At 43.7% G+C, this 12,881-nt stretch overlaps 1 long non-coding RNA gene across 1 annotated transcript; it reads left to right on the forward strand.

The window, feature by feature from the left end:
* Nucleotides 1–5,295: 5,295 nt before the first annotated feature.
* On the forward strand, nt 5,296–9,657 carry LOC123387974. Its single transcript, XR_006602474.1, has 3 exons — nt 5,296–5,353; nt 6,142–6,224; nt 9,480–9,657. It is a non-coding gene; the product is annotated as an uncharacterized LOC123387974 (long non-coding RNA).
* Nucleotides 9,658–12,881: the final 3,224 nt, after the last annotated feature.

Raw genomic sequence — 12,881 nt, forward strand, 5'->3', positions numbered from 1 at the left:
GTATATGGGCAGGCCCGGGTGTCTCTGGGTTGGGGGTGGTGTCTCTGGCAGGTGTAAATTAAGATCACTTCCTGGCCAGTCACTTAATGTAGGTAGGTGGACAGATGGGGCCCAAGGAGTCAGTGAGGATCTCCTGGGTCCGTGTTGTGCTGCTACCAAGAATGGTGGTGGGGATCCAGGCTGTCAGGAAGGAAGTGCACTTCTCCTACCTGCTGGCTGTCCACAGGTATCCTATAGGACCTTCGGTATGTGTTGCTGGACTCTCTTAGCATCATAGACAGGATTCTGCCTGATCCTTCCTGGACCACCCTCTGTTTCTAGGTTGGGGGGTTAAGAGATGTCACACCTGTGTCTCTTCTTTTGTTGATTGGGGACTCATCAGATGCTTGTTGCCATTTTTTCTCCAGTCCTGGAGCTCCTGACAAGTTCACCTTTACTGTGTCACTCAGAGTTCTCTTCTGCTTATCCCTCCTGATGCTTCTGAAGTTTATGATTGTGCTCAGCAGGTGGAGCAAGAGGAAGTGCTCACCACTGCCCTGTCCATAGCAGTGGCCCCAATGTTAGTTTTAATTTCTGACTATGACCCCATAGTTTCTGTGTCTGCGAACTTCAAAATTCCTTTATTTTGTGTTGATTAGCAGACAATATATTTAGTGAGTATTGAAATTTAACTTACATATTTGTATTTTTTTCAGCACATTAAACATTTCATTTCTTTGTCCCTGGATTTTAGTGTTTCTTTTGAAATATTGGTTGTCATTCCTTTGATTTTTTTTTTTTAACTATTGGAAAAATCTGAGTCCATACTTCCTCAAATGTCATTTTTGTACGTTCCTCCTTCTTCCAACAAAACTTTAATTCCACACTCTTCCATGTGTTTCTTCTCCTTTATCTTTACTATTATTTTTCTCCATATCCCAATATCTGTATTTCCCACAGCTTCGCTTCTCCCATGTAAGCTGTGGTTCCATTCACTAAGCTCATGTTTTCCACTAGATTCTTAGATATTTTAATTCTCCAGTAAAAGTCTTCATGTTTTCCTGGACATACTAATAATTGTTATTTTAAATTATTGCTCAGTAACTCCAATATTTGCATCATTTCTGTTTTTTTTTTTCCTTTTTGTGAGTTTTTGTCTTTTTGCCCTACTTATTAACATGCCAGGTAATTTTTTATTGAATGGCAAAATTTATGTTCAAAACATAGAGGCACTAGGGTGATGCTTACTGCTCTTCAAGACATTTTTTTGCCTCGAAGATGTCAGGGTCTCAATCCAGCAGATTTTGGGTTCAGATACCTTTACAAATAGCCTATTTGTACTATGTCCTCACTTTAACTGTGAGTCACATACCTGTGAGCCCCAGAGGCTTTGCAGAACCCATCCATCCATTGCCTCTCTGTCCCCCAAAACCACCAAATGCTGAATTTCCTCTTTTACTCATTGGTATTTCTGCTAGTTCCCACTCAGTTTTTCTGAAAGGCAATGCCATGGTAAGAAGGGGCTTGGAGTTAGTTAAGAAGGTTTAATTGCACATTTTCTTGCAGGAGAATTGAAATAGATGAAAGTAGCCAATTAAAGTGTTCTCTAGGCATGCAACTTTTGATCAGGTTGACACCTGTAACCCCAACTCATATTATCAGAAGTCATCAAAATTACAAATGTGAGAAACATTTTCTTTAGGAAATGTTGTTGGATATTATACATGTATGAACTAAGACTCTGTGATAACACAATCACCTGACATCAAATACACTAGATAGTGTTTACAACATAGGAAAGACTACTTATTCTTTTGTTAATTATTTTATTAACATATAATGTATTATTTGCCCCAGGGGTACATGTCTATGAATCGTCAGGCTTAGATACTTCACAGCACTCACCATACCACATACTGTCCCCAATATCCATAACCCAGCCACCTTCTCCATACATCCCTCCCCCCAGCAACCCTCAATTCATTTTGTGAGATTAAGAGTCTCTTATGGTTTGCCTCCCCCTATCCCATCTTGTTTCATTTTTTTCTTCCCTAACCCCCAAACCCTCCACTCTGCCTCTCAAATTCCTCATATCAGGGAGATCATATGATAGTTTTCTTTCTCCAATTGACTTATTTTGCTAAGCATAATACCCTCTAGTTCCATCCACGTCATCGCAAATGGCAAGATTTTATTTCTATTGATGGCTGCATAGTATTCCATTGTATGTATGTATACCCCATCTTCTTACTCCATTCATCTGTTGATGGACATCTAGGTTCTTTCCACAGTCTGGCTACTGTGGACATTGCTGCTATAAACATTTGGGTGCACAGGCCCATTCAGATCACTACATTTGTATCTTTAGGGTAAATACCCAGTAATGTGATTGCTGGTCATATGGTAGCCTACTTTCAACATTTTGAGGAACTGCCATCCTGTTTTCCAGAGTGGCTGCACCAGCTTGCATTCCCACCAACAGTGTAGGAGGGTTCCCTTTTCTTTGCATCCTCACCACCATCTGTTGTTTCCTGACTTATTAAGTTTAGCCATTCTGACTGGTGTGAGGGGGTATCTCATTGTGGTTTTGATTTATATTTCCCTGATGCCGAGTGAGGTTGAGCACTTTTTCATGTGTCTGTTGGCCATCTGGATGTCCAGAAGGATGATTTTTATGTGGCGCCACAGACAGACCTACATGCTTACAAAATCCATGTGTGGAAGCCCTCACCTCCAGTGTGTGTGTGCATGTAAGGCTGGTGAGGAGGTGATCAAGGTTCAGTGAGGTCACAGGGTGGGTTCCTGATCCGATAAGATCACTGTCTTTATAAGAAAGGCAAGAGATCTAGAGTTCCCTGTCTTTCTGTGCAAACAGCCAGAGGAGGCCACTTGAGGACACAGTAGGAAGGTGGCTGCCTATAAGCGAGGTACAGGCTCTCACCAAAAACCACATTTGTGGGCACCAAGATAATGGACTTCTACCTCAAGGACTGTGAGAAACAATTTTTTGTTGTTTAAGCCACTCCCCGGGTGGACTGATATATGTGATGATATGATTCATTTTTTAAAAAAGATTTTATTTATTTACTTATTTATGATTCATTTTTTTTAAGATTTATTTATTTATTTATTTATTTATTCAACAGAGACAGCAAGAAAGGGAACACAAATGGGGGGAGCCAGAGAGGGAGAAGCAGGCTTCCCACTGAGCAGGGAGCTGGATGCAGGGCTTGATCCCAGGACCCTGGGATCAGAGCTGAGCTGAAGGCACACACTTAACGACCGACCCCCCCCTCAGGCGCCCTGATGGTATGACTCATTATTTGAAATACAAAATATATGAGGTACATTGTAGCAGGCATCCCTTGAGCCACCTTAATGTACATAACTATACTTCTTAAATAGTCTATTAAACAAATAAATCCCATAAGAACATCACAGATAAATTCCCACACATCCATGAGGTAGTATAATAACTAGACTTCAGAGGAGAAGTCCCTGTGTGGTCTTCGCATGGTATGTGATGGACAGAAGGGAGTGCAACTAGACCAGCTTTACGGTTAGAAGGACAGCAAATGCAGGATATGAAGAAAGAGCCGACTATAGCTTCCATCTTTTCTGTAAGAGGACCCTGGACTTGTTTCAGAGCAATCAGAAAGACCCTATCAATAATGTCCTGGGCAAACAAGCTGGTTCTCTTAAATCTACCTGTTTCTACACATGTTGCCCTTCCCTGAACTCTGGACCTTTGTTCCCATAATGTGATATTAATCAGGAAGGGATATTGTATAAAGATAGATAGAAGATTGGGACAGAATAGAGAGCCCTGGAGTAGATCCACAAATGTGACTAACTGATTTTTAACAAATAGGTAGTCATTCAGAGGAGGAAGTATAGTCTTTGCAAAAGATACTGCTGAAGCAATAGACATTTATAGGCAGAAATCAAGATTAAAAAAAGAGAGAGAGAGAGAAACAGCTTCATACCTCATATACAAGGTGATTCAAAATGGATCACAAACTCAAATGTAAATTACAAAACTGTAAACCTTTAGGAAAAACATCAGAGAAAGTCTTTGGGACATAGGACCACACAGAGTTCTCAGGTTTGACATGAAAAACATGATCCATAAACATGATGAGTTATACCACACTGGCCTGAATGACTTACCAGAGGGATCTACTTATTTCTCACATTCAATGTGAGTCTGTCCTAGATGTGGTCCCCCACCCCCAAACACAGAAATACAAGCTATATAAAAACAGGAGACTTTTTCCCTTTGTTGTAAGATCCACCTCTGTCATGGACTGTATTATGTCATCCAGTACTCATATGTTGATGCCCTAACTCCCAAAGAGACTATATTTGGAGTTGGGGACTTTGGGAAGCTAACTGAAGTTAGTGAGGTCATAAAGGGGCCAATCCCTTTTCCAATAAAGGGGCCAATCCCTGATCCAATCCAAAATAAGAGTATTCTTTTTTTTTTTAAAGATTATTCCAAAAAAAAAAAAAAGATTATTCCATTTATTTATTTGAGAGAGAGTGTGAGAGAACAGCAGGTGGCAAGGAGAGGGGAAAGGGCAAAGAAGAGAAGCAGACTCCCCACTGAGTGCAGAACCCAATATGAGGCTCAACCCTGCAACCCTGAGATCATGACTTGAGCCGGACGCTTAGGTGACTGAGCCACCCAGTGCCCCCATATGGGTGTTTTTATAAGAAGGGATTCTAGAGATGGTCCTCTGTCTGCACATTCACAAAGGAGAGGCCTACATGGACACAGCAGGAATGGGGCTGTCTACCCAGGACATGAGCCCTCACCAGCACCCAACCTTGCTGGCACTTTGATCTTAGATTTCCAGCTTTCAGGACTGTGCCAATTAAATGTCTCACTGTTTAAGCCCTAGCAGAGTAACATAACCTCGAAGGTCTAGGAGCCAGCGAGCATGAAGTTGGTGGACAGTAGCTATTTGTTGAGTGAAGTCAGTGGGTACCATCCCCTTAGAGGAATTGCTTAAGTCATTGTCTTGTCGCAGCACCATTGAACCTCCATTCCCAGAACCAGCAGGGCTGAACTTGAAGTGAATCAAAGAGGCCCTATTTGCCCCTTCTTTGGTAACAGTGACAACCTGCACATGCATGTGAATTGGTGAATATAGGTAAAGTGTTTAAGCTAACCAAAGACATGTTTGAATATATTTTCTTATGTTACTTCAGAAATAGTGCACGACAAATAATACTATGTGTTCAGAACACGTAGCACAGAATAAAAGTTCTAGAAGCTTCATATGATTCTATTTTCCTTTCTGTAGCGAGAATGGATGACCAACACTGCTCCATTAAGGGGAAGAACATTCAATTGTGCTGTGAAGTTATGGTAAGTCTGTTAAATGAAACAGTAGTACTTTAGAGTTGTGTTTTATAATATATTAATTTATCTCTGAAACATAAATAGCCTGGGGAAATGATTCATGTATATTTGGGAATAATGGTTTGCTGGTTGGTTGGTTGGTTGGTTGCTACTGAAGAAAATCAAATTGGGAAGCTGATTAATAAGCTATAAGAGGCTGCTGAAATGGGATCTCGTGACAGTTTGATTTGTGAGAGTTCTTCAAAGCATCTTTCGTCACGCACTGTCAACACAGGGGCATCCGCACAGACTCCCAGCAGTTAACGAGCTGCGCTAAGCCGCTGCTGCCTTGTTTTCTTTGTGGTGGCCAACTGCTTCCCCAGGTTTCTGTCATTCTGTAGTGCAGCTAGAGCAAGCAGAGGAAGCAGAGGGCTCCCTAGGTCTCAGCAGGAGACGGGAAATCAGCAGGGTTGGGGGAGCGCAATAAAATTAGCCCTGTGTCTGGAGATATGTTTCCCACTTCACGGGGTTCTACGCCTCCATTCTTTCTCTCAGCCTGTGTTTCCAAGAGGTGTTATCCCAAGTATTTTCACTGGGAACAAGGAGTGGTTGGTTTTGTGCTTTTTCTACATTTCCATACATATGGGGTACTTATATTCTGGTGGGGAGTTCTTGGCTCTCTGCAGACTCCAGAGCAGCCTTTCTGTAGACATTTCCCCACACAGGTGTATAAAACAAGAGGGATGGAGAGAAATGTAGAAGTGAGTCAGCAATTACACTGTGTATATGTGCTTATATTTCTGTCGCTTGTGCAGAGCCCCCTCTGTTCTAATGGTGCACAGATCACAGGATCAGTCTTGGTCAGAGGCCAGTCATTTTCCAAACTGCATTTTAAACTGTGAGTATATAGATCTGTGTTCTCATGCTGGTTAATTTTGTGTGCCAGTTTGACTGGGCTCAGGGAGACCCACATAGTGATAAACTTTTGCTCTGGTTGTCTGTGAAGGTGTTTCCAGAAGAGATTAGCATTTGACTCAGTGGCCTGCCTAATGAAGATGCCCTCACCAAAGCAGGTGGGCCTTATGCATTACAAGGAGAGCATGAAAGGAACAAAAATGTAAAGGAAGTGGGGGGGGGGGGGGGAGGTAGAGAAAGGGCTGAGACATCCATCTTCTGTAATCATATCAGTGCTCCTGGTCTCAGGTCTTTGGACTCAGACTGAGTGACACCACCAGCTCTCCTGGGTCCCCAGCTTGCAGATGGCAGCTCGTGGGACTTCTCAGCCTCCATGACCACAGGACCCAATGTCAGTTATAAGTCTCCTCTGATGCCTCTAGGGATCTCTTACTGGTTCTGTTTCTCTGGAGAACCTTGACCGATCTGGGCCAGCCACATCACCTTTGCTGATAGAGGAGATAGTTTTCTCAAGGCTGTTTGGCTGATTGATTATATGCTAGCCTGGAGAAATAATATTCATTGCAGAGTAGTACCAAGTCATGTTAATTATGTACACTTACTGTGGTTTCTTTAACTCTGATGAGATCCACCTGAAAACTCTTCATTTTATTTTGAGAGAATTTTTTAAAAACTATTTCTTTTTTATTGAAAAGGGAACTGACTTCTGTTGGGAGAAGTCTTGTCAAGAAGTGTGACACTGTGATGTTTATTTTCTATGCTTCCTTTCATTATGCTTGGATGGGGGGTTAGATAGGCTTGAAATCATGTTCTGTCCTGCAACAGGAGAATGACACCATTTTCAGTCTACTAGGAAATAGCAGGTGACGTATGGGACACTGCTCCTGGGCTGAAGAATGTCACCTTGTGTAGAGTACTCAACAATGACACACACATATCCTGTCTCCGCTTGCTGAGCTACAGCAAAGCAGAAGCCAGACTTAAACTGGCTAGTATATCATGACATGCTATACCCACGGGTCCACCAAAGCTGACCTCTGGAAGATGGAGAAGATGGAACAGAGAGTTGGAGCTGGGTAGGCATTGCAGGGACCTGCCCACCCTCCATGCAGGGGAGGACACAAGGCCTAGGCTCCTGCACACAGGTTCCCAGCAAGGACAGATGCCAGCAAATAAACTTCCACTAACAAAGGTCATTACTTCCCGAAGTCGTCATGTGTGGTAGCAATGGATGTCAAGTCTGGGATTTCTATTAAGTCCTATTCTTCACAACTTTAAATCCAAGGCAGATGTCAAAAGCCAAAGATGGGATATTTTCTCAGTGAGCTCATTTACAGGGAGGTCATTGGTGAAATGATTAAAGTGCTCAGAAATAAAGACATCAGGCTGAAGTCTGGTCATTCCCGTGCATGTCTCAAGGTGAAGCTGGTGTGCTACACAATTCCTTCATCATGCAGATATACAAATTGCTTCATGAAATAATCATCTTCCTGATTCTGTGGTCACGCCGTCTCTCCTCCCTGCTGGAGTGTGGTGGTAATGATGCGTAGCTTGCCAGTTTGGGTTTGCAATGAAGACGTGTGTTTCCAGTATCACTCTGTCCTCTTCTTGCAGTTCTCCTTAATCAGAGCTGGGCAAAAGTGGTGGATTTAACTGTGGCGAGCTGCCAGTGCGTCCCTTGAAATTCACCTTGATTTCCATATTCACTTTGGGTCTTTCCAGGAGTAAATGAGAGCACAGAGGAAGAGCGCCCTTGGACAGCTCTTACTGTGCCCTGTCCCCAGAGGACACCCCCTGAAGATTCAGTGTCAGTGTAGTCGGGATGGCCTTGTCTCACCATAGCCAAGGAGCAGCTGAATGCACTTGCAGAAAAAGCAGCTACAGGAGACAAAGTAGGTCCTCTGCCCTCATCGGGGCCACCCACATCCATCCTCAGCCCCTTCTCTTGGTTACTGTCTTATTTGCCTGAAGTCTACCTTCTACAGACTCTTTCTAAATCTTATCTTCTTTGGATAAGAATGACTTATCAACTGGCTTCCTATTGCAACCAGGATAAAATTCTGCATCTTTTCTCTATTTGGAAAGCTCCGTTTCCAACAAAATGTCCTTCAGCTGCACCCTCGAAGACACACCGGAACCTTCTCAACCACAAGGGCTGCATAAAGGTTTGGGACAGAGACAGAGACAATCTGCTCTGTAAAAGCACTTGGCTTCCACATTTGGTCTGTGCTGGGGGTAAGACCCAAGAGAGTGGAGTAGATTATGGGCTTTGGCCTTAGGCAGCTCTGGACACAATTTCTGCTTCACCAGTGTCTACTTGTGAGCTCTGGCTTCCCCGGGACCTCACACATTAATTCCTTCCTCCCCATGAGGATATGTGGGATAGGGAAAGGGACACATTGGTCATACATATGGAAGGATAGAGTTCAGGAGTGGTAATATTGTGAGTGTAGCCAGCCAGTTCCTCAGTTCTCCCCTGAGGGAGATAGAGTGCTCACGAGAAGTTAGGTGAATGAGCCCAAAGCATGATTCCATCACACGCACAGCTGCGCCCACACAAGTGTGACTCACACATACACACACACACATGCATATGAGCGTCTAGCAGGAGAGTGACAAGGGCCAGGGTGGGAAAAGTCTGATCTGAGATACTCAAGAATCCAAAGGAAGTGTTAGCCATGCTCACTCATTTGCACACATTATAGAAAATGGCAAGTTAGTCTTTGGGTGTGGGGCTTTTAAAGTCTTGTGTACATAAAACTCCACAGTTACTCTCTAAGTTACTTATTTTAACTTCAAAAAGAAAGAAAATATGCTTAATAAAAATGTATGTCTAATTCAAGAAAAAAGTCCCAGATGGGATAATTGACACACTCCCACTTTTTGTTTGTTATTTGTGCTCCACATAAGATGACACCAGCCATTTAAGAAGATATTATTTTAATCTTTTAGAAAAGATTCAAATTATAAGGGCACCTGGGTGGTTCTGTCTGTTAAGCATCTGACTCTTGATCGCAGCTTGGTTCTTGATCTCAGGGGCGCCAGGTCAAACTCCACACAGGGCATGGAGCCTACTTAAAAAAAAAAAAAAAAAAAAAAAAACTTATGTAAGGTAAGGTTAACAATGTAAGGTTAAGTTTAGATACTTTAGAAAAAAGATGAGTGCCACTGCATGGCCGCGCCTCCGACTCAGCACACTGCCGCACGTGCAATACCTTTCTCCTTCCCTACCTTCCAGGCTCCAGCTGACACTGGTCAATGGCGGAAGACGGAAAGCTCTCCTCTCCTGTCAGATCCAGTACAAGGCAAGGATATCCACCCACACCACTTCTACTCAATATAGTACTGAAAGTCCTAGCTAGAGCAGTTAGGCAAGAAAAATTGGAAAAGAAGAAATAAAATTATTTCTGTTTGTATATGGCACAACCACATCAGTAGGAATAACTGTAAGAACTCAATAACACAAATTTTTGAAGTAATAGAAAAATTCAATGAAGTTGCAGGTAAAATATTAACATATAAAAATATCATGTTCCCATACACAAACAATGGATTATCCAAAAAGGAAATTTTTAAAAATCCTATCCACAATAGCAACAAAAAGAATAAAACACTTGGGAATTAATTAATCAAGAGGTGAAAGACTTACACACTGAAAATTATAAAATGTTGATAAAGGATATTAAAGAAAACAGACAAATGGAGAAACATATGAGTTCATGGGTTGGAAGAATTAATATTGTTAAAATGTCCGTACTGCCCAAAGCCATCTATACATTCTATGAAGTCCCTCCAATGACAGCTTATACAGAAATGGAAAATATAGTCCTAAAATGTGTATGGAACACAAAAGACTGCAAATAGCCAAGCAAACCTTTTTTTAAATTTTTATTGATTTTTTAAAATTTCTTTTCAGTGTTCTAGAATTCATTGTTTATACACCACACCCAATGTTCCACGCAATACCTGCCCTTCACAATACCACCACTGAAATGCCCAAATTCCGAGACCCCCCAAAGATGACCACCAGAGTCCAGAGTCAAAGCCAAACAGCAAGGGTCGTTCATTATGAGTTCGGACCCAGACTTCCGCACACTCATTACCGGTGACGCTAAGAGGTCCCAAGCTCAGGATCACAACACCTTTTATACAATATTTTTGGGGAGGCAGGGACTTAGCATACATCATAGTATCTTGTAACAAATCGCCACGTACCGCGGGAAAATCATAAAACAACTCTGTAATATGACTGATGCGCTACAGAGTGGGAAAAGGCTGGGAACAGATTATTGGTTAGGTCAAAGGGCTGTCATTCTTCAAACTGCTTGGTTGGCGCTGCTAATATGTGTCACCTCAGGATTGGCCGGGGTCTCCCTGTCAAGTCGCGGGGTGCCAGATGGTTATTATCTCTTGCACCCAGAGCCGGGTGGGGGGTCCGGGAGCAGTCATTCTGTCACGTCCAATTCTGGGTGGGGGTTTCCCTGGCACCAGATGGCTGTTATCTCTTGGCTCAGAGCCAGGTGGAGGGTCCGGGAGCAGCCATTCTGTCAGGTTCAATTCTGGGCTGGGGATGTGTGGTTACAGAGTGTCTATAGAAAGTCTGCTGGTATTTTTCCATCTCCTCATGGGTTAGCAAGCGAAGGTACAGAAGCAGAAATAGCAGTAATGGTCATGATTTTATTCCCTAAGCTTCTCACCACCAGGCTCACCCAGCCTCCCACCACCCTCCCCTCCAAAACCCTCAGTTAGTTCCTCAGAGTCCACAGTCTCTCATGATTCGTCTCCCCCTCCAATTTCCCCCAACTCCCTTCTTCTCTCCCATCTCCCCATGTCCTCCGTGTTATTCCTTATGCTCCACAAATAATCGAAGCCAAATAGCCAAGCAATCTTAAGCAAGAAGACAAAGCTGGAGACATCTCATTTCTTGATTTGGAAATATATTATGGGACACCTGGCTGGCTCAGTTGGTTAAGCAACTGACTTCAGTTCAGGTGGTGATCTCGGCATTCTGGGCTGGAGTTGAGCCCTGTATCAGGCTCCCTGCTCAGCACAGAGTCTATTTTCCCACTCCCTCAGCCCCTTACCCCACTCATGTGCACTCTTTCTCTTGCAAATAAATAAAATATTTTTTAAAAAATATATTAAAAAATACAAAGCTATGCAATCAAACATGGAGCAGAGAAAGTTCCAGACAGAGCTGGAGGTCCAGCCACAGCTGCCCAGGGCATAAGTGAGCAGGCTGGGCCCATACAGCATCCAGTAAGTTCCCGGGAGGGTGTGTGGAAGGAAGTTTGCCCTCATGGCGGTGTAAGAACCAGTGTTTGAGGCACGGTCTCCCAGGGCTGCAGAGAGGCCAGCACAAGCCAACACAGAAAGCTGTTGAAGTAAGTCTGGATAAAATTCTGGAGTAAGCAATCTGCATTCTGCAGCTGTTCCATCTTTAAACTCCTAAATCCTGGCAAGTGTGGGGTAACCAACAAAGTTCCCAGTATCACACTGTAAGAGCAACATATGCTCCAATTAGGAGCAGTGCTTTAAATCACTGAGGGGTGTGAGCTGTAGGGTGCTCAGACTTATGGGAGCTGGGTCTTCAGCTTTCCGCAGGCAGTCCAGTGGACTGTCCCTGAAATGCAGGTCAGGGGCTGGATTCAGTCAGGGGCTGCTGAGGCCAGGAGCCAGCTGCAGACGCAGGTCCAGTGGCCATGAGATCAGCCGGAAACCCATGTCCCCATCGGCAGCACCCACAGGGGCTCCCTGTGTGTGCCGTGAGAGTTCTGTCTGCCCTGCCAACCAGCAGGGGCTCCAGACACTGCACACCCAGGCCCTTGCTGGGGAGCCGGTCCAGTCCCTGGACGTCTGTAGCCTGGCTACAGAGCCCCCAAAGTTAGGACAGAGAACAAACACTGTGCATATGTCTTCCACATGCTAGGAATTGGGGCAGGACCCAGAGAGAACACTTCTTGCTATCCCAGGACACCTGGGCCCCAACTGGGGGTACCTCTACTTACACACTGTCTGAGCCTATCTTATAATATCTGCCTTTAATTTTTAATGTTAAAAAATGGTTAATTTTCAAATGCTGGTTCACTTGGATTTCATAAAATGGATGCTCTTTATGATGTTTTCTTCTTAAATAATGGAGATTAATAATAAAAATCAAAATTAATTCTGAGATATATATTGTAACTTTGGGCTAATACCCCATCTCTTGCCTGGAGGGTGGGGGCCTGCCTGTGTCTGGGGAGGAGGAGGGAGCTGGGACTTGGTGATCAGAGAACCCCTCCCCTTCCCAAGTCCAGCTTATGCCAGGCTTTGGGCAGGGGGAGGGCAGCCTCCTCTCGAGGACATCTGAGAGCAGGGGCCCCAGAGCCCAGAGCTGTCCACAGAGCAGACCTGTGAGCTGCTTCAGTGGAGTTCTTAGAATCTAAGGCATCAATAATTTAATAGAAATATGCATATACTATTTACCAATAAGCATTAAATATCTTCAGTGTTTTAGTGCTGGCATTTATCTCACAAGAATCCGATTGTCTCCCTTTCTCTGCTGTCAACGCATTTATAGCTTAGCCAGGTGTTGGAGGCTACAACATGGTTGGAGTCGTGGATCAAACCAGGCCCTGACTTGTGTCTCCTTTAAAGT

The sequence above is a fragment of the Mustela putorius genome, unplaced genomic scaffold (assembly GCF_011764305.1).
Source record: "Mustela putorius furo isolate JIRA1106 unplaced genomic scaffold, ASM1176430v1.1 tig00003869_pilon_pilon_pilon, whole genome shotgun sequence".
Lineage (NCBI taxonomy): Eukaryota > Metazoa > Chordata > Mammalia > Carnivora > Mustelidae > Mustela > Mustela putorius.